This window comes from Ascaphus truei, chromosome 3 (genome assembly GCF_040206685.1).
Source record: "Ascaphus truei isolate aAscTru1 chromosome 3, aAscTru1.hap1, whole genome shotgun sequence".
NCBI lineage: Eukaryota > Metazoa > Chordata > Amphibia > Anura > Ascaphidae > Ascaphus > Ascaphus truei.
The window spans coordinates 287,455,849-287,477,768 of NC_134485.1; the positions used below are offsets into that span (position 1 = coordinate 287,455,849).

General features: G+C 47.7%; 1 long non-coding RNA gene across 2 annotated transcripts in view; it reads left to right on the top strand.

Annotated features, from left to right (window-relative positions):
• The first annotated feature begins 7,472 nt into the window (after window positions 1-7,472).
• The window catches only part of LOC142491077 (uncharacterized), a 36,149-nt gene continuing 21,701 nt past the window's right edge, over window positions 7,473-21,920 (top strand). For both annotated transcript variants that reach the window (XR_012800267.1, XR_012800266.1), the window contains exon 1: window positions 7,473-7,798. This is a non-coding gene — a long non-coding RNA (uncharacterized LOC142491077). The remainder of the gene's footprint in view (window positions 7,799-21,920) is intronic.

Here is a 21,920-nt window from a genome sequence, read left to right on the forward strand (position 1 = left end):
CCTAAATCTGTCTCCGCTCCTGAAATTCCTCTCCTGGCTTCCGATCAAATCCCACAACTCACACTCAATTATCCTCCTCACTTTTAAAGCTTTACACTTTTCTGCCCCTCCTTATATCTCAGCCCTAATTTTTCGCTATGCACCATCCCGATTCTTGCGTTCTTCTCAAGAATGTCTTCTTTCTACCCCCTTTGTATCTAAAGCCCTCTCCCACCTTAAACCTTTCTCACTGACTGCCCCGCACCTCTGGAAAACCCTTCCCCTCAATACCCGACTTGCACCCTCTCTATCTACCTTTAAGACCCACCTTAAAACACACTTGCTTAAAGAAGCATATGAATACCACTGGGGATAGTACTGGATACATGATAAGTAAAGCTTGGCCCCCTGCAGACGCACTTACCAGAAGTCCCTCCTACTGTCCTCTGTACGTTCTCCCTACCTACCAATTAGATTGTAAGCATCTCAGAGCAGGGACTCCTCTTCCTTAATGTTAGATCTATGTCTGAAGCACTTATTCTCATGACCTGTTATTTATATTATTTATTATTTATATGATTACCATGTGAATTACTACTGTGAAGCGCTATGTACATTAATGGTGCTATATAAATAAAGACATACAATACAATACATTTATTTAGTTATAAAATATTTTACCAGGAAGTAATACATTGAGAGTTACCTCTCGTTTTCAAGTATGTCCTGGGCACAGAGTAAAACAAATAATACATGGTTACAAGTCCAGTTACATAAATGAACAGGGTATACATTATATACAAGACATTGCGTGCACAGTTAAAGAAAATATATATTACTAGCTGATTTACCCGGCGTTGCCCGTGATTTACCCCCCTTCACAGCTGGCTGGCCCCCACGTTCACAACTCCGTTCCCCTTCACAGCTCCGCCCCCCCCCTCTTCACAGCTCCATCCCCCCCCCCCTCCTTCACATCTGCGGTCTCCCCTCCCTGCACCCCACATCACTCTCCACCCCTCCTGGCCCCCACATCAGTGTCCCCCGCCTTGCACATCACATCACTCTCTGCCCCTTGCACCTCACATGACTCTTCCCCCCCCTTGCACCTCACATTGCTGCCCCCCCCTGCATCCCCCCCTGGCCCCCACCACATCACCCCCTGGCCCCCACCACATTACACCCCGGCCCCCGGCCCCCGCCACATCACCCCCCGGCCCCCACCACATCACCCCCCGGCCCCCACCACATCACCCCCCGGCCCCCACCACATCACCCCCCGGCCCCCACCACAGACTGTCACACACACACACACAGTGCCACACACACACACACAGACAGGAGTAAGAGGCAGTGTAACACACAGTGTAACACACACACACACAGTGTCACACACACACAGTGTCCCCCCCCCCACACACAGTGACACACACACACAGTGACACACACACACACGTCACCTCTCCTTCCGTCCGCCGCCATCTTACTCCGCGAGGGAGGAAGGGAGTCCTTCCGGGCGCCGCCATCTTAGGCGCCGCGTGTCCACTGCCTGTCGGAGCACCGGTGGGGAGGTGAGTGGAGCACCGGGGGGGGAGGTGATTGGAGCACCGGGGGGGAGGTGAGCAGAGCACCGGGGGGGAGCTGAGCGGAGCACCGGGGGAGAGCTGAGCGGAGCACTGGGGGGGAGAGCTGAGCGAAGCACCGGGGGGGAGCTGACACGGGGAGAGGAGGAGAGCGCGGGGGCGTGCGGCGCGTGCTTGAGAGCCGTGGGGGGTGTCCCGGGCACTCGCTCCGCTCCCCCGCTGACTGTAGCGGTGCCGGGGGAGTGAAAGCGGGGGAAACAGGGAGACACGGGGAGAGGAGGAGGTGCGCGCGGGTCACGATGACTTGGAGGGTGTGTGTGTGTGTGTGTGTGTGTGTGTGTGTGTGTGTGTGTGTGTGTGTGTGTGTGTGTGTGTGTGTGTGTGTGTGTGTCGTCACTCCTCCTCAGGCCAATGAGAGGTGCGGGGGCGGGCGGCCCAAGGCACCAATGAGATTTCCCCTAGGGACACAGGAAGATGCAGACAGGCATACAGTGCTTTCACTAATATATAATAAGATGAGCGTATGAAACAGTTACAGACCAGCTTAAAATGTGAGACAGCCTTAGATTTGAAAGAACTTAAACTAGTGGTGGATGTGAGAGTCTCTGGTAGGTTGTTCCAGTTTTGGGGTGCACGGAAGGAGAAGGAGGAATGTCCAGATACTTTGTTGAGCCTTGGGACCATGAATAGTCTTTTGGAGTCTGATCCCAGGTGATAAGTGCTGCAAGTGGTAGGGTTGAGGAGCTTGTTCAGGTAGCTGGGTAGCTTGCCCATGAAGAATTTAAAGGCAAGACAGGAAAGGTGAACTTTGCGCCTAGACTCTAGTGTTGTCCAATCTAGTTCTTTGAGCATTTCGCAGTGATGTGTGTTGTAGTTGCATTGGAGAACAAAACAACAAATTGAATTGTAGAGGGTGTCAAGTTTGCTAAGGTGGGTTTGAGGAGCCGAGCCATATACTATGTCTCCATAGTCAATAATTGGCATTAGCATCTGCTGTGCGATATGCTTTCTGACCAGGAGACTTAGGGAGGATTTGTTCCTGTAAAGTACCCCTAGTTTGGCATAGGTCTTGGTTTTCAGGGTATCAATGTGCATCCCGAATGTTAAGTGGGAGTCAAACCATAAGCCCAGGTATTTAAAACTAGTGACAGGTGTTAGGGTGGTGTTAGCGTTGGTTCTAATCAGGAGCTCAGTCACTGGAAGCTTTACAAATTTAGTCTTGGTCCCAAATACCATGGTTACAGTCTTGTCAGTGTTTAAAAACAGTTTGTTTTGAGAAATCCAGTTTTCGAGTCTCAAAAAGTCAGACTGAAGTATGTGTTGAAGGTCAGAGAGGCTATGGCTGTGTGCATATAGGATTGTGTCATCTGCATACATGTGTATTGAGGCTTCCTTACAAGCTGTGGGAAGATCATTAATGAACACTGAGAAGAGTAGGGGCCCCAGAACAGAGCCTTGCGGGACACCACAGGTGATATCCAGGGGGTTGGAGTTAGAGCCTGAGATGGACACATGTTGAGATCTTCCTGAAAGGTAGGACTGAAACCAGTTTAAAGCATGCTTCCCTATTCCAGAGCTCTGGAGTTTGTTAAGCAGGATAGCATGATCAACTGTGTCAAAAGCCTTTGCAAAATCTAGGAATACTGCACCAGTGAGTTGTCCCCGTTCCATTCCACGCTGGATTTCATTGCAAACTTTTAGCAGGGTAGTTACGGTGGAGTGTTTGGGACGAAACCCAGATTGGAATTGGCTAGGGAAATTTGTCTTGGTATAGAAATCGCTTAATTGGGAATGGACACATTTTTCCATGACTTTGGATAGAATTGGGAGAAGTGAGATTGGCCTGTAGTTTGAGACAGTGTTTTTGTCCCCACTTTTGAAGATTGGGACAACTCTGGCAGTTTTCCAGGTCTTAGGGATATGGCATGCAGACAGGATAGAGTTGACTATGGACACAATTAGTTTGGCAATGGCTGGGGCACCAAGTCGTAGGAACCTAGATTGTAGTAAGTCGGGTCCACATTGGCTGCTTAGTTTTAGTTTGAGGAGTGCTTGTATAATCTCCTCTTCAGATACTGGGCCAAATTGAAAATTGTGGGCAGTGTTGGGAGGGGGTGGGACTGTAGGGGTACTCCCAGGATGAGATTCAGGTTTGTGGTTTGGCTGCGTTTCGCTAATAAGTTAGTGGCACACCCCACAAAGTAATCATTGAATGCATTTGCAATGTTAGTGGGGTTTGTCAGAGTAATATCCCCCTTAGTGATATTACTTGGTTGTTGATGGTTAGGAGGCTGGAATATATTGTTGACTAGCTGATATACCTGGCGTTGCCCGTGATGTAATGTTCTGCCTCCCCCATCGTCCCTCTCAACTCCCTTCCCCTCCTCTTCCCACCTGTTCAGGCTTCCCCCCCTTCTCTCCTGACTCCCTCCCCCCACTCTCTCCTGACTCCCTCCCCCCCTCTCTCCTGACTCCCTCCCCCCCCTCTCTCTCCTGACTCCCTCTCTCCTGACTCCCTCTCTCCCCCCTCTCTCCTGACTCCCTCCCCTCCCTCTCTCCTGACTGTGAATACCACCCCCCGCCTGTCCGCTGTGCGCCGCCATCTTACCAGGGGCATCTGCAGGAGGAAGGGGGTCCTTCTGGAGGCTGCCTGCCCACTGCCTGTCCCCCCGCTGGGGAGGGAGGGAAGTGAGCATTGGTGGCTGGGGCAGGAGGGCCGCGCCGCGCTTCCCCTCCGTCCGGGAGCTGGGGACGGAGAGGGAGGGAGAGGGAGAGAGAGAGGGAGTGAGTTGGGTGACGTCATAGAGCCGGGTGATGTCATAGAGCCACCAATCTGATTGGCCAGAGGCTGAGGACCAATCAGATTCACCGCAGCTAGTACCAACCTTTCGATTATATATATTAAGATAACCTTCTAGAAGTTAGCTGGGTTTGATGTATTCTGGTGGAGATTGTCAGAGTAATATTGTGCTTTTGCATGCCTTGTTTGCCTTGTGCACATGTTCCGCATGCATCTGTAGTGATTGAGATCCTTGGTTGTGCCAGTTACTTTGAAGCTTTTCCACAAGGCATCCCTGAACTGGTAGAGTGCTATAAGATCAGGTGTAACCCATGGAAGGTGGGCCCCCCGTACCCTTATTTTGCGTAGTGGAGCATGGGTATCGCAGAGTTTTAAGAACTCAGATTGGAAATAGTCGAGCGCAGAATCAGGGTCGGAATTAAATCGATTCTGTGCCATGGGCAGTTGGTAAGGTCATCAAGAAACTATTGTGGGTTAAAGTTTTTAAATGTTCTAGTGAGGAGAACTTTAGGGCTTGAATGGGGCGGTTTAATTTTTCTTACACAGTACACTATTGCATGGTCACTGAAAATATCAGGAAGGATGCCAGAGGATTGGATTCTGCTGGGGTTTGAGGAGAGAATCCAGTCTAGCAAAGAATGGTTATGCGATTTCAGGTTTATCCGTGTGGGTTGGGAAATGAGTTGCGATAGGTTAAGTCAGGGGGGCGCAAACTTTTTTCCCTGCGCCCCCCTGCCGGCTGTCCCCTCACTCCCGCGCCCCCCCCCCCCCAACCCCAACTTACCCTCGCTCCGGCGTAATGACGTCACGTTGCCATAGCAACGTGACGTCACATGACCTCGCAGCGTCATTTTGACGCCGCTTTGCCATGGCGACGCCGGGAGGAAGCCGCCGGAGCCACGGGTAAGTATGGTTTACAGAGGCCCTGCAGCTCCCCCGGCACTTAATTTAAGTGCCTTCGGGAAGCGCGCGGGGCCTCTGTAAACCCCGCGCCCCCCGTCGGCAGTCTCGCGCTCCCCCTGGGGGTCGCGCCCCACAGTTTGCGCACCGCTGGGTTAAGTGACTTGAGTTGTATCTGGATTTTGTGGTTTTTAGGGTCAAGCCAATTGAAGTTGAAATCCCCAAGAACTAGCAGCTCACTCTTCTCATTCAGAGAGGAAATGGAGGCAAGAAATTGGGTGATATCAGTCAGGGATTGAAGAGGGGCTTTAGGGGAGTGGTAGATGCCAGCAAGCAAGATGGGCTTAGAAAAGGGGAGGCAGATTTTGCCAACTAGAATTTCAAAAGAGGGTGGGCTTGGTGGGCAATTTAACAGTGTAAATTGTAATGTGTCTGCACTATAAAATAACACCCCTCCTCCTCTCTTTGACCTATCTCTCCTAAAAATGGAGTATCCCTGAATGGCAATATTTGCATCAGGGGTTTTAGGGGATAGCCATGTTTCTGTAAGAACGATGGCTTTGGGTTTATGCATAAGGCACCATGCCCTTAGTTCGTCCAGTTTGGGCAGCAGGCTCCGGATGTTTATATGGGCGACATCTAGCCCTTTTTGGAATTTAAAGGTGGAATTCTCAGGGGCATGGGACAGAGCTGAAATGGGAGGACCTGGGTTAGGTTCAATATCACCTGCTAAAGAGAGTAACAGTATGAGTAGAAATTTGGGTAGTTGTTTGCAAGTTGTAAATTTGTGGTGTTTGCCATTTGAGTGAGCAGTGGTTGGTGTGCTGGTTTTTAGAGTTCTCCACCAAAATTCAGTAGATAGTGCAAGGCTTCTGAGTAGTCCAGGGTGTATGGTGATGTTGGGTGTGGGCCAGGATGGAGGCTTTTGTAGTGGGTAAAAGGAGTAACATCTCCATGAGACCAGGAGAAAGAAAAAAAATAAAATACATAGCAGGTTCATGATGCCAGAGGTAGGCAGTGCTGCAAGGAGCTGTTGTGAGCAGAGTGAGTGTGAGCAGACTAAACAGCAGGTGTGTGCCTGTTCCTTGTCAAATGTTTAGCTGTATTGCAATGCTAGAGCCAGTTCAGGGTTTCAGTGTATTGTGCAGTCAGTTTTGGGAGAGACTGCAGTAAATAAGTTGTAAAGGGGTGGAGAATTAAAGGGGTATGCGAATTAAACAATCTAATATGCACACAGCCTTAGCCTCTCCAACCATGGACACATACTTAAATCGAACTTTTTGAGACTTGAAAATTGGATTTCCCCCCAAAAAACTGTTTTTAAACACTGACAAGACTGTAACAATGGTACAGTAGTTGGGACTAAGGCTAAATTTCTAAAACTACCAATGAAGGAGCTCCAGATCAGAACCAACTCAAACTCAAATAACATATTATCCCCTGTTACTAGTTTCAAATATTTGGGCATATGGTTTGACTTCTATTTACAGTAACATTTGGGTTGTACATGGATACCCTAACACCCAAAACCTATGCCAAACTAGGTGTACTATATACAGTAGGAACAAATCCTCCCTATGGGACATAGTATATGGCACGGCACCCCAAACTCACCTTAGCAAAATTGATACCTCTACAATTCAATATGCCGCTTTGTCCTCCAATGCAACTACTGTTCAACACACATCACTGCAATATGCTCAAATAACTAAATTGGTCATCACTTGAGTCTAGGCGTAAAGTTAATCTCTCCTGTCTTGCCTTCATACTTTCTGGGCAAGCAACCAACCTATCTGAACAAGCTCCTCACCCCTACCTCATGCTGCACTTATCATCTGAGATCTGACTCCAAAAGACTGTTCATGGTCCCAAGGTTCAACAAACTATCTGGCCGCTTCTCCTTCTCTTACCGTGCACCCTACAACTGGAACAATCTACCGGAGACTCACAGCCAGCACCAGTCTAAGTTCTTTCAAAACTAATGCTGTCTCATATTTTAACATGGTTTGTAACTGTTATATGTGCCTATAACATGTATTATCTTTAACTGTGCATGTGATGTCTTGTATATAATGTATAACCCTGTTCACTTTATGTAACTGTAGCCCCCTGTGTCTGCTATCAGCACAGGACATGGCCCTTTAAGAAATACATTCCACTGGATCATGTGACTGTTCTTAGCCAGTGGAATGACAGTTGGTGACAGTGGGAAAAGGATTGCTGAGGGGACTGGTGTGGCAGTTTGTTTTGATATGGTGAGGCTGCTGCAGAACACTCTTCAAGGGCCTGACCGATCCATGGAGTGAGAAGACTGGTGGATTTTGCTGGCCAGTACAAAGTACAGTGAGACTTCAGGGACCACTGAAACAGATAAGAGGAAAAATATCAGGATTTAACAGCCAGAGGTTAGAAAGAGATCCCCTACATTGGAACACATGTTATGTTTTCAAATTAACTGTAAGAAGCAGCAGCCTACATCTGTTTGAATCCAGAGCTCCAACGAAAGGTTATTGTACAAATACCATGTCTGATCAACAGGGTATGTTAACTAATTAGCAGTGACTGTAAGATATTTAAAAACAGATGTGCAGCGTTAGTGATTTGTTTTAGTAGGATTGCAAAAATACTTTGTGGTTATGGGTAGCCCTGTGTGTGTATCCCTGTTCAAAATGATATATAAATATAAAGTATGTTATAATTCCTTACAGTTTTGTTGTGTCTAATTACTCCAGCTTCCCACTCTGTGTACCACCCACTATAAGAGTTAAACCCCAAGTTACAGGACCCTGTTCCCCACCTCAGTGACAGGTTTTATAGTCTGAGGTAAAGTAAAGAGGGGTTATATGACCATGTATTTGTCATCATAACTCTATGCCCAGAACATACTTGAAAATGAGAGGTAACTCTCAATGCATTACTTCCTGGTAAAACATTTTATAAATAAATAAATAATCCTCTGCTGCTCTAGGGATTATAACTGCCATTTGAAAAACAAGCACAATTATTATTTGTAGACAAAAATTATTGGTACTATCTGGATGTTATACATTTTTAGTTTATTAGACTAGACCTGTGCAATCCCATTTATATAGATTGTACAGGAGGCATTAAATCGCTTTAATTACAATGTGATCCCTTTGCAAAGGTTTTCTCCAGAGAGGTGATAACCAGAGGGGGGTCTGTGTATTGGGGTGGGGGGAGATTGTGTGTATTGGGGGGGGGTGGATTATGTGTATGGGGGTGGTTATTATGTGTATTGGGGAATATTATGTGAATTGGGTGGATTACTATGTGTGTTGGGGGAGAGGGGGGGTGTATTTGGGGGATGGGGGTTATATGCATTGAGGGGAGTGTGTTGTGTATTGGGGGGTTATGGGTATTTGGGGCAGAGGAAGAGGGAGGTGAGGGAGAGACAGGAAGGTTGAGGAGAGAGAGAGGGGGGTGGCAAGAAGGAGAGAGAGGAGGGAAAGAGGTGAAGGAAAGAGGTGGGGGAAGGCATGAGAGAGGGAGAGAGAGAGAGAAGTGGGGGATGAGGGAGAGAGAGAGGTGAGGGCATGAGGGAGGGAGAAAGAGAAAAACAGGTGGGTGTGTAAGGGAGGGGAGTGATTGAAGGAGGAGGTAGAAAATGAGAGGGAGGGGAGAGATGGGGGTGTGAGTTAGAGGGGGTCTTGCAAGGCCAACAAAAGGGGATTGGCTCTGTATACACTATAATGCTGGGCCCCGGTAAAGCTGTCTGTAGCCCTGATCAGGTCTAATTGATATGATCTTCTCCCTTACCCCTCCCCCTTTCTCACTTCTGTATCCCTTATTCACCCCCTTTTATTTATGTACACCTAATCCATTGAAAATAAACTACAAATTAAAAAAAACAAAATATGAAAACATCAGATTAACTAAAGCAGTACCTGAAGAAACGACATTAAATGAAGCAATCCCGAGATGCAAGAGAAATAATTGAATATTTATAGCTGTGCAAGGTGATCTGTAAGTGTGTAACTAAAGATAATAATAATAATACATAAAGAAGTAAGAAAATGTAACTGTGATTAAGATATTCATACATACAGTGAGCAAGACAATTAAAGATAGAAACGTTTTAAAGGAGATAAAGCAGTGACATGTTTGCTAATAGGCAAATCCCTGCAGTCAAACAAGATGTTGGATCAACAAAAAAAGACTGTGCACTTATTATAAAGAGAGTTGAGTCTTCTACATGAAATTGCACGAGAACACACTAGCTAGAGATGGGCAAATCATCCGCCATCATTTGAATGCACCACAAATATGGTGAAACCCATATTTCATGCTTTGGGCGAAACTAATGTTTAGGTCGAATCGAATGTGCGAGTAATGTCCACCAGTGGAATTTCAAATATTCACACACATTTCATAAAACAAACTTTGCAGTAAAATATTTCTAGCCCCTCCACCCCTTCTTTGGAATTGCTATGGCCTTAAGGGGCCCACACAGAGTAACGTCCCTTCCCCATCATATGGTGCTGGATGACTAGGCAGAATTATAGCCCTGCCCTCTTCTGCCCAGTGATAGTGTTGTAGCCACGTATAAAAATGGTATACAGTTCTTTCTCATGCTGGCAGTAAACCTGGTAAGTATGCATGATTGCCAGCATCAATCATGGAGGTTTGCCTCACTTGGTGAGGTGTCATATGTACACAAGGGGAGTGGTAACATGCTCTGTGTCCACTGTTAGTGACACAAGGGGTGTGGCTGTTTTCTGAGTCTATATAAGACACAGAACTGCCTAAAGTTAGGTGTTCAATAGTGTTGGAGAGATGGTTAATCTTTGGTTATACAGAGTGCAAGGTTAAAGGAGTGTCTGCAGCAGTTAGGCTGTCAGATTAAACAGATAGCATACCCTACACTGTGTTCAGGGATCTGACACAGATGGTGATCTCCCTTAGGGGAGAGGTGATCCCACTTTTATGAGAAACAGAAGGAACTTCTGAGAGGGATGCCACAACTGGAAATGAGCGGCTAGGACGACCGCTGTGAGGAGCTGTCTGCCTGAAGATGCTAATAAAGATGCCCAGTTTCATAAGACCCTTGCTGTGTATGTGTGGATTCATTACACAGAAGGAGGCATCACAGAGGAGGTCCTCATCAGACACATCGCCTGCCGCCACAGAGATCCTGATGAGGTGGAGGCGCTGCATCAGATGTGAGTAGGACTCAATCCCCACTACCTCAGATGCCTGTCATGCTGATATCCCCATACCAACCCAGCGGGAGACTCAGGAGTCCTGTAAGCCAGCAGGTACACCACACACTATACATACATATAATGGGGCCAGTAGACCACAGGGGCCAATGTGAGATTGGGTGGGGGACCGTAAAACCGTTACATTAATGGAGGCCCAGCTGAGATACCTATCAACAGGACAGGCTTTTGCTAGGCACACTAGGAAACAGGGAGAGTGTATGCTGCCAGTCAGTGCTGTGTATGGGACGGAGCCTAGGGGTAGTCAGGGGTCTGATGGATTTGTCAGCTCGCAAAGCACAACCTAGGATCCTGAGTGGAGTTAAGTGGGTCTGGAGACAGGGCTATAGCTGTTCGAGTCACCTTGAGGCAGCTAGTTGGTAGGATGCCTGAAGGGATAGTCTGTTAACGAGGGTCAGGAATCCTGGAGAGGGTCCGCGCTAGGCTGGCCAACAGTAGGTAGATGCCCTAGTACTGCATGGGAGAAGCCATAGTACTCTAGCCCGTAACCAGACCACTTACCGCAGAGCACAGACTGGAGGGAGGTGGACACAGCATACATAGAGAGAGTGAGCCTAGTCTGAGGTAGTGCAACATGAGTCAGACGTACATTAGATACACGTAGGTGGTGCATCGTGGCATTCTTTATTGCATCGGAATGGCAGCTGCCCCGCAGAGAGGAGCTCCATGTGCGATAACAGTAATTACAAAGTAAAGAGGGCGACCGCACGAGGTGAAGCTCCGCGCGGTGCGGAGAGTCCAAGATGACGGACCGCGGCTGATGGAGGGAGCGCACGTGGTGTGTATGCCACGGAGACAAGGGCTGCAGTGGCAATGGCGCTAAGGCGGTGGTCGCACCATTTTGATCCTGCCTAGGACCTTGGGGTGCTACCCTGGAGGACAGTGTTGAGGACAGTGTTGTCATGTGTGGAGAAAACGGAGAATCTGCTTGCCAGATGGTTAGCTACAACCAAAAATCTACTTCAGTTGCTTATGTGAATGGCCGTGTAAACCAAGATGGCGGTTCCTGCTTCCCTGTGAGACTGCGTGGGCCGAGTGCAGAGAATTCTGCAAATGCTAACGTTGCAAGAAGTTGGCCGGGATTGGCGCCAAGCAAAGAACCCCACCCTGCTGGGTGCGCAAAAGCTGTGGCCGCGCCCTCATGGACTGTAACAAGCTCAGAGCCAGTGCTGGGTCACCCAGTGAATCTGTGGGACCCTCCCCTAATATCTACCAGGGGGAGTGGTTACCAATTGGGCCAAATGAGAGTGGAGCTAGCTGAGGGAGGAGTTGACCCCTGCCCTTCAGTTGAGAGGAGCTGGTGAGCAGGCAAGACCACTACAGAAAGTGTCCCCTGTAATCAGCATGGCCAGCAAAACGGAGAAATAGATGGACATCTCAGCTCACCCCTACTCATTACCAGGAGGCTTCCTGGTGCTCAAGGCGGGTGACACCGAAACAATCAAATGCTCATGTATGCAGTGCCGGTTGTCGGGCGGAGAAGCCAGCACCACGGCAAGGTGTCCTCAATGTGGCATCCACTACCTATGGGCAGTGCAGCCCTTTGTGCCAGGACAGACCGTGGAGGCGGGAGCGGACACAGCCAAGCTGACGGCTGAAGCCTCGCACTCGGTCAAGGAAGAACCAGCTGATCCCGGAGAATGGGGATCGCTCCTGATGATAGCGACGGAGCCTAGAGAGAAAGGGGCCTGCAACCGCGGTGAGAACCTGGAACCTCACCGTCGGTCACCTACAGGAGTACCACTTCCCGAGTCGGAGTTCGGATCCTCGGACGAGGAGCAAGCGACCCCGACGTCGGTGGTGATGCGCCTACCGGCGGACCACTACAGCGGTGCTGCAAAAGAACCAGCACTTACCTGTGTCGCAGCGGAGCGAAGTCTCGAGGTGCCGAGATCGCCTGTGCGGAGACAACCAGAGCGGTGGAGTCCCATGGCCGTGGTGACTTCCAGCTCGGAAAGCGGAGAGGATCCCATCCCGAGCCGACGGAGCGATGAGACACATCCTTACACTCCATAGGCGCCGGTGGTGGCAACGGCGGAGGAAGGCCTAGCCGAGGCCCGAGCGGAGCGGAGAGCAGAACCTTCACTTCCGGCGGCGGATGTCATTGTGGAGGAAGAGGTTCCGGTGAGGAGCCCAACCCAAGATGGCGGCGGTGAGTCCCACGAGATCGATGACGTCACATCCGGCGGACACAGCGGAGCCGGATGGAATATGGCCGCGTCCTCGCGACCACCGTGCTGCACCCAGTCGCCCGGGTCCGGGAAGAGCTGGCAGGCCCTGCGGAAGCCTGGGAACAAGGAGACGGGTGAGCTGGAATGCCAGTCCGATGGTACCGGTCAAGGTTGCGAGAAGCTGCGGGTCGTAGCCCCGCGTCTGCCAACAGCGTTTCCCTATGCCCATCCCCGGCCATAGTTAGAACTCCTGCCCCTGTCACTTCCTCATCTGGGTCCCAGTCTAGCCAAGGGTTGTCTGGGGAGTCCCGGGCCACTTCCGATGAACGGACTGGGGAAAACTTGGACTGGGGTGATTGCTTTACCTCCCATGAGGGATCGGGGAGGGAAATGCATAGGAGAAAGGAGTCGTCTTGTACTAGTGGGAGCAACAGTATGATGAATGTAAGATGTAGGCCTAAACACTTAGGGTCGAATTCTAGATCTACCGATACTTCAGGGATATCATCAGGGGGAGAGCCAGAAGACAGTGAAGGTACAGTGGCGGTACCAGAGAGCATCAGGGAGGAGAGAGACCAGGTGGTGGGCGCCCAAGTTTGAGGGGTATGAGGCCTGGTTGGACCGTACGCGGTTCATATTGAGGAGGGAAGGAATTGTGGATTACTGGTGGGGTGTAGGGTAGTACACAGAGGAAGAACGATTAGGGGAGCTTTGTCTACGGTGGCACGATATCCACGCAGGGGTAGTGAATCCCCGAGGGTCGGCCATATTTAGGGATCCAGTTCAACCAGACAAGCCATTATCATGGGTGCTGCCAGGCAGGGCAGGCAACAAGAAGCTGATTCGCACTAGTAGGGCTGAAAGAGTTATTGTTACCAAGTATAAAAAATCCCATGGGTTGGAGTACCCTTATGTGCCAGAACCCTTGATGCACGAAATTGAAGATGGGAGAGATGCGTGGCTAAGGGAAACCATAGAAGAGTATATCATGAATAAGTCAGGTGGGTACGCTGGGTACAAGACAGAGGAGCGGATCACACAGCTGATGAGGGTGTGGAGTGTTGGGCGCAACATTTATATGCACCGGATGGAGTACCGGCCAGAAAGTGGGCCGCCTAGGGAGTATAGTGTAACGGTTAAGGATGTAACTGGTAGGGAGGTGCAAAAGCCAGACCCTAGGCACATTATTTGTGTCGTAGAATGGGGATTCTACGTAGGAGCAGTGTAGTCTGCAGGTCAGCAGGCACTGTATACAATTATGTTTTCATGTAAGGGATGATCAGAACTGTATAATGTATTTTTATAATATGCTGTTTGGTAATGTGTTTTGCAGTGCTGCCTGGAGGAAGGTTCCGCAAATTTAGATCCCAGCCGGGATGTTGGGGTTCACCAGGGGGAGAATGTAGCCATGTATAAAAATGGTATACAGTTCTTTCTCATGCTGGCTGTAAACCTGGTAAGTATGCATGATTGCCAGCATCAATCATGGAGGTTTGCCCTCACACCCTGGTGAGGTGTCATATGTACACAAGGGGAGTGGTAACATGCTCTGTGTCCACTGTTAGTGACACAAGGGGTGTGGCTGTTTTCTGAGTCTATATAAGACACAGAACTGCCTAAAATTAGGTGTTCAATAGTGTTGGAGAGATAGTTAATCTTTGGTTATACAGAGTGCAAGGTTAAAGGAGTGTCTGCAGCAGTTAGGCTGTCAGATTAAACTGATAGCATAACCTACACTGTGTTCAGGGATCTGACACAGATGGTGATCTCCCTTAGGGGAGAGGTGATCCCACTTTTATGAGAGACAGAAGGAACTTCTGAGAGGGATGCCACAACTGGAGATGAGTGGCTAGGACGACCGCTGTGAGGGGCTGTCTGCCTGAAGATGCTAATAAAGATGCCCAGTTTCATAAGACCCTTGCTGTGTATGTGTGGAGTCATTACACAGAAGGAGGCATCACAGAGGAGGTCCTCATCAGACACATCCCCCTGCGGCCACAGAGATCCTGATGAGGTGGAGGTGCTGCATCAGATGTGAGTAGGACTCAATCCCCACTACCTCAGATGCCTGTCATGCTGATATCCCCATACCAACCCAGCAGGAGACTCAGGAGTCCTGTAAGCCAGCAGGTGCACCACACACTATACATACATGTTATGGGGCCAGTAGACTACAGGGGCCAATGTGAGATTGGGTGGGGGACCGTAAAACCGTTACAGTGTTATTACAGGATATATAGATGTAGTACAATTCAACTTCACCCTGCGTGTCACTTGGATCGAGTGTTTGTCAAGCCTCAGCACCTTCCTAGTGGGCCGAGATAGGAAGCAACTAGGGAAGAGAATACAGACAGCACATACAAAGAACAGGGATGATACTATTCATGAGCTGATGTGTACCATGTAAATGAGACTTTATCGATGGTGATAAATAAAGATGCTCTTTGTATGGCTGAACTCACATTGCAGTGTGTGGGGAGACACTCTCTGCAGTGACAGCAATTTAGCAATTTCTGCCTGGTAGAAAACATTATATTATTGGACGGTAGGTTCCTCATTTTGAGGGACTTTTTGATCATTCACATTGAGACAAAGAACACAGTTTTGCCTGGGACTGCAAAAAACTGCCTTTTCTCCACACAATCAGGCTGTGATTTTACAGCTGATGAGAGAGGACTAAATCAGGATTAACTGCATCATTGATTGCTCAAATCATATACTATCACACAATCACTGCTTATTTCAATCTTACTTTGTGTAAGTGAGCATTTGTCTGTGGTTGCTCATTGAAGAATTTAACAGCTTTACAGTATTATGCTTTGGAGCGTGCACAAGCGCTTCTCTTTTTTGTTTTATATATATATATATATATATATATATATATATATCAAATGGAAATAGTACTGTATGCTCATTTGCATGTCGTAAACAGGTCTGCAACCCTGCTTTTCACATTGTCACCCAGCACATAGCCCTTCCACTGCAGCAAGGGATTTTGGGAAATGACATGCAAATGAGCACACAGTGCCACCTTTTGCTTCAAAACCATTTAACATGGTCCCCTAGAAGCTTAAGCTTGCTGCATTTCACAGCTTTGAGCACTGCCAGGGTTAAGATACATAACCAGTAAGCCCACCCACAGACAGCTGTTTCGACCTTAATTCAGTGTGGGGTTGGCTTTGCCAAATGAAGCACACCACACAATAAATACAATTAAATTTTCGAAACGCGTAGAGCAGTGTGCTTTCAGAGTTTCTACAGTCAAACAGACTCTCTTAATAATATGCCTTTTTTTTTTTTATAACTCTCATTTTTATTTGGTATTACAGAGCATACATAATATCACCACCTATTGGCATACGTTACAGAATACACAATTTTGTCATCAAAACAGTGACACGTAGACAAGACATGAGACAGACGTAACGAACCACACGTAAACCACATCACAAAGACGGACAGGACAAACTAGACTGGGGTGAGACACATTAGGGTGGGTGGGGGTGGGGGGCACCTGTAGCTGCTGCATCGGAGCGGAGGATCTGCTATTAGCTCTAAGTGTACGCTACAGTAGGGTGTGTTGTGGATATCCCAGTGGTTCTACGTTCTCCGTCGCTATGTCATCATTCCGTCTGGTCTGCTCTGTCCAAGGAGAACGCATTTATCTATATTAGTGCAAAATTGTGGCGGCGTCCACCCCCGGGATGTCTGTTTGGGCCAGCCATGGGGCCCATACGTTTAGAAATTTGGAGCCAGAGTCGTTGATCCAACTCGTCAACTGTTCCATCTGGCAGACATGCCAAATTCTGTTCCTGATTTTGGCTATAGTGGGTAATTCCTGTTGTCTCCATACTGCTGCGATCTCACACCTCGTGGCGGTTGCGAAATGTGCAACCAATTTGAGTGTCGCGTTAGACACGTCCTGAGGCCGTCTGCCAACGAGGAACAGCCACGGGTCCAGGGGGACCTCCAAGTTGAGGATTCTTTCTAGCCAATCCCTAATAGATTCCCAAATCGGGACCACTTTCGGGCAAGACCACAGCATATGTTTTAAATCAGCCGTTTCCCCACACTGTTTTGGGCAGAGCGGGGAATAGCCCTTGATAAATTTAGATAATTTCAATGGGGTATGGTACCACCGCATTAGGACTTTACATGCGTTCTCCTTCAACGTGGCACAGATTGAGCTTTTGGCAGCTGCCTGTAATATCTGATCCCATTCCTCGTCCTCTAGTTTCTCCCCTAAATCTGTCTCCCACTGTCGCATGTATTTCAGTCGGGGGGCGTCGGAAGTCTTCGGACAGACTACCTCCCTGTACATTCGAGAAGTTAGTCCTCTTGTGTCTGTCTCTCTGGAACACAGCTGTTCGAAATTGGTTCGTGCTGGGCGAACCGGGAATTTATTATAGAAAGCCCTAACCTGGAGGAATCTAAATAATTCTGTGTTGGGTAGCTTTTTCTCATCCTTAATCATATCGAACGTCTTGATATATTTACTTCCTTCCAGGTCCTTTAATCGTAAGTACCCCGCTTGCGTCCATTTTACAAATTTGTCACCTAACAGCCCTGGAGCAAAATCCGGATTTCCCACCAGGGGGGTCATCAACGACTGTCGTGTGGTCAATTTAGCTTTAAATTTAGATAACTCCCAGACCGCTAGCGAGTTTGCAGTTGCACAGAGTGGCATCCCTATTGATTTCTTACACTGTTTTGGAAGCCAAATCAGATCGTGCAGTTTTACTGGCGCGCAGCATTCTGTTTCTAGGGCCACCCATCTTCTATTTGCTGGGTTCGAGTGCCACTGGACAATTTGGCATAATTGTGCCGCCTTGTGGTATGCAAACAAGCAAGGTACCGCTAACCCTCCTCTTGTTACTGGTTTTGTCAGTATGCTTTTCGCAATTCGTGGGCTTTTTTATTCCAAATAAATTGAATAATGTGAGCCTGCAGCGTGAGGACCTCAGTCCTAACAAGAGGTATTGGGAGGGCTTGAAACAGATATAATAGTTTAGGCAGCAGGTTCATTTTGACACTGTTGATCCGCACAAACCACGATATGCCATAACCCGCCCAAACCCTGAGATCTTCCTTCAGTTTCTTCATTATTCTGGGGAAATTTGCTTTATACTGCACCGACACACTTTATTCGAGCAAATACCCAGTATGTACCTGGCAGATACCTGGAATGCGCCGCTCCTCACCTCTGACAAGCCCCGTTGCGTTTGCCTTCCCAGCCTGGGTTCATGCCTGGCTGACGGGCGGCTGATCTGTTAAATGATAATGATTAGGATTTAATAGGCTGCAATGCTTCGCGTGTCTACCAGATGGCATAAATTCATGAATTGTAATGCAGAATATATATATATACTGTGCAGTTTTGCAGCCAGCGGGAATAAAATGCTTCAATCCCTGCTTGGAAAATACCTCAATGCACTCGGGCAGAAAACAGTCACAAACCTCAATACACCCGGGTATACCCGAATTCGTGGGACTAGCCGAGCTCGAATAAAGTGTGTCGCCAGTGTATAGTGTGTTGTAGTCCTTTGTGATATAGACCCCTAAATATTTGATAGCGGAGGGTTGCCATTTAAAATTGAAGTTGAGCTCTATCAGTTTTTCGACCGGCTTGGGTAGATTGATGTTAAGCGCTTCCGACTTGGCCTGGTTAATTTTAAACCCCGACACCAAGCTGAAAGCTCCCAAGATCGCAAAGACGTTGGGCAAGGAGGTGAGGGGTTTTGACAGTGTCAAGATTACATCGTCTGCGTATAACGCTACTTTATGATGCTGCTCCCCTATATCTATCCCTGTTATATCTGGGCTTGCTCTGATATGAGCCGCTAACGGTTCTATGCAGAGGGCAAATATTAACGGTGAAAGTGGGCAATCTTGTCTTGTCCCGCTACGGATGTTAAATACCTCCGAGGGGAACCCTTGGTGTCGCACCCTTGCAGTGGGACCATTGTAAAGGGCTAGTATTGCCTCTAGGAGGCGCCCCCCGAACCCAAAAGCCCCCAGCGTCTCCCTGAGGAAGGGCCAGTCAATCCTATCAAAGGCCTTTTCGGCGTCCAGACTCAACAACATAGACGGGATACTTTTCTTTTTTGCCAAATCAATCAAATCTACAATCCGCCTAGTATTGTCTGCCGCCTGCCTGCCCTCAATAAAGCCTACTTGATCCGGGTGAATAAACCCCGGAAGGACAATGCCCACCCTGTTAGCTAACAATTTTGAGAAGATTTTAGTGTCTGAATTGATCAGGGATATTGGCCGGTAGCTCTTGACGTCTGCCGGGTCCTTACCGGGTTTGTGGATCACAGAGATAGACGCCTGGAGCATCTGCGCCGGGAGGGGCTCTCCTGCTAGAATCCCATTAAATAGGGACAACAAGTGGGGAGCCAGAATCTTGACAAATTTCTTAAAGTATAAATTTGAAAATCCGTCTGGACCAGGGGCTTTAGCGGGTTTAAGGGACTTCATTACCTCTGTTACTTCCTCAAGGGTGAAGTCGCCCTGGAGTGCCTCCCTATCCTCTCTGCTCAAGGTAGGTAGATTTGCCTCTTTTAGGAATTTGTTCAAAGTTGCTGCGGTCTTTTGTGTGTGGCTGACCTTATCTCCGTCGTATAGTGTGGCGTAATAGTTCTTAAACACCTCCACTATTTGTCGAGGATCGGAGGTAAGGTCCCCCCCCTGAGATTTGATGGATGTTATTCGAAAATTTGGAAGCTATTTTCGGAGCTTATTGGCCAATAGGATATCTGGCTTGTTGGCTTTCTCATAGAATCTGCGCTTTGACCATGCCAACTCCTTCTCGGCCTGAGAGGTCAGGACCAGGTTAAGTTTAATTTTAGTGTCGCTCAGTTCTTTCCAAACCAAATTATCCTTGTGCGTTTTGTGTTGAGCAGTGAGATGTGCCAATTTCTCCCGTAGCTCTTTTACTTTCGCCTCTTTTGCTCTCTTTCTTTTTCCTGCTATGGTCATCAACACCCCCCTCATGGTAGCCTTATGAGCCTCCCAGAGCGTGGATTGAGCCGACACACTGCCTTTGTTGTCCTTAAAATATTCTTGGATTCGCTCACCAATCTCTTTTGCAGTTACGGGGCATTTAGGGAGGAGTTCGTTGAGCTTCCAGTTTGCTCCAGGTCTGTCTAAGGCGTCTAATGTGCACCGCAGCTCTACTGGTGCATGGTCGGACCACGAGATTCCATGGATCTTTGTGTGCCCTACCACTGGGACCACTCTATTGGATACCAGGAGGTAATCTATCCGACTGTAGCGATTGTGTGGGTGGGAATAAAAGGTATATTCCCATAATATGCCTTTTTAAAGGCATGTTTGGACTTTCATACAAAATTTTATTGTTCCTCGCTTATTGAGGAGTGTCGGTGAAATACAAGATCGCCAGTAGCGTTTGTATAACAGACTACAACAGAGCAAACATCGGGAGAACAGCTGACCGAGAGGAGAAGGAGCCAGACTGCAGTCGCTTTGTAACATCAGAAGGCTGAGAGCGGACAGCGTCCTATGCTTCCCTGGGTGTTCTACTGCCTGTGCTGCTGTGAAAGATTTATACCGACATGCTTGTTTTATCTACCACTTTGTAAGTAGGATCAGTGCTTGCATTGTGGAAACCTTAATTATACATACTTCACCGTATTGGCTCTTCTTTCTTCATTTTAGGTTTCCAGTCCACCCTTTATTACTGGAAATTCAAAGTTTGCATCCACGTGTGTTTATTATTTGTAAACACTATATAAGTTGCACCCTCTGTTCAACTTTTTTCTCATATATCTGGTTTTGTGTGTACCCTACACATTGTGGCAGCATCCTTTATACTTTTTATTCACAGTTTGTTATACTATTTTGTGCACTATTATGTTATCTATCTATCTATCTATCTATCTATCTATCTATCTATCTATCTATCTATCTATCTATCTATCTATATCTATATATATATATAGCAACTGTAAATATTACTGTATGTTCATTAGCATGTCTTAGACAGGTCTGCCACCCTGTCTTTCCCCATTATCGCCCAGCATACAGCACTTCCACTGCAGCAAGGGATTCTGGGAAATGACATGCAAATGAGCACTCAGTGCCGCCTTTTGTCTCAAGCTCGTATTACACAAGCAAATCCTCAAGCCAATGCATGCTGTTTTAAACACAGCTTTTAGACAGAGGCTGGGATGAGATGCAAAGCCATTAAACCCACTCACAGACATGCTTCAACCTTGATGGGTATCATCAGTGTGAGAGGTTGGTTGTAATGGCTAAGCTGGTTTTGAGACTATAGACTAGGTAATCACCACAATTATTAAGGTTATGGTGGGTTGCTTCACATTTATTGTTTTTTGAATTGCTAGATTGATATTTAATTTTGATTAATATTATATATAGTATTTGCACGGTTTAATTCACATTATTTCATTTTGTTTCACAAGTGGCGCTACTGAATTTTTCTCTTATATATATATATATATATATACACAGTGTTCGACAAATCACCCAAAAATCTACTCGCCCAACCAAAAAATCTACTCGCCCCTAGTCCCGCCCCCAACCCCCGCCCTAGTCCCGCCCCCAACCCCGCCCCTAGTCCCGCCCCAACCCCGCTTTAAAATAAAATATATTAATAAAATACATTTAATAAATTCCTAGACAGAACATTCGTTTTTGACATAAATGTATTTATTGTATTACATTATACTACAATTAGTCCTTGTTACGTGTGTGTGTAAATGTCGGATCCAGAAATAAAAGCCAGGTGTGAATGACTAGTTTCCTGAACCCCTTAACCAGTGTCTGGACATCCCCGCTTCACAATATCTAAAGCAGCAATCCCGCCTGGGATCTTACCTGATCCGCAGTCCCTCAAAGTCCAGGTACCCTCATTCCTGCAATGTTATACATTGGAGGGGATGGGTTCCTTACCTGTGTTCTGGGTTAGGGGGGATGCTGATGTCTTCCATGTGAAGCTTGAGTCAGATCTGGAAGAAAGCAGTATAGGTTATTTTGGGGTAGTACAGGGCAGTTAAGATATATAGGGTTAATAAGATATCCAGATTGAGAGTGTGCGGAGAGAGTGTGTGGGAGAGAGAGAGTGTGTGGGAGAGAGAGAGAGTGTGGGAGAGAGAGAGAGTGTGGGAGAGATAGAGTGTGGGAGAGAGAGAGAGTGTGGGAGAGAGAGAGAGTGAGTATGGGAGAGAGAGAGAGTGAGTGTGGGAGAGAGAGAGAGGAGTGAGTG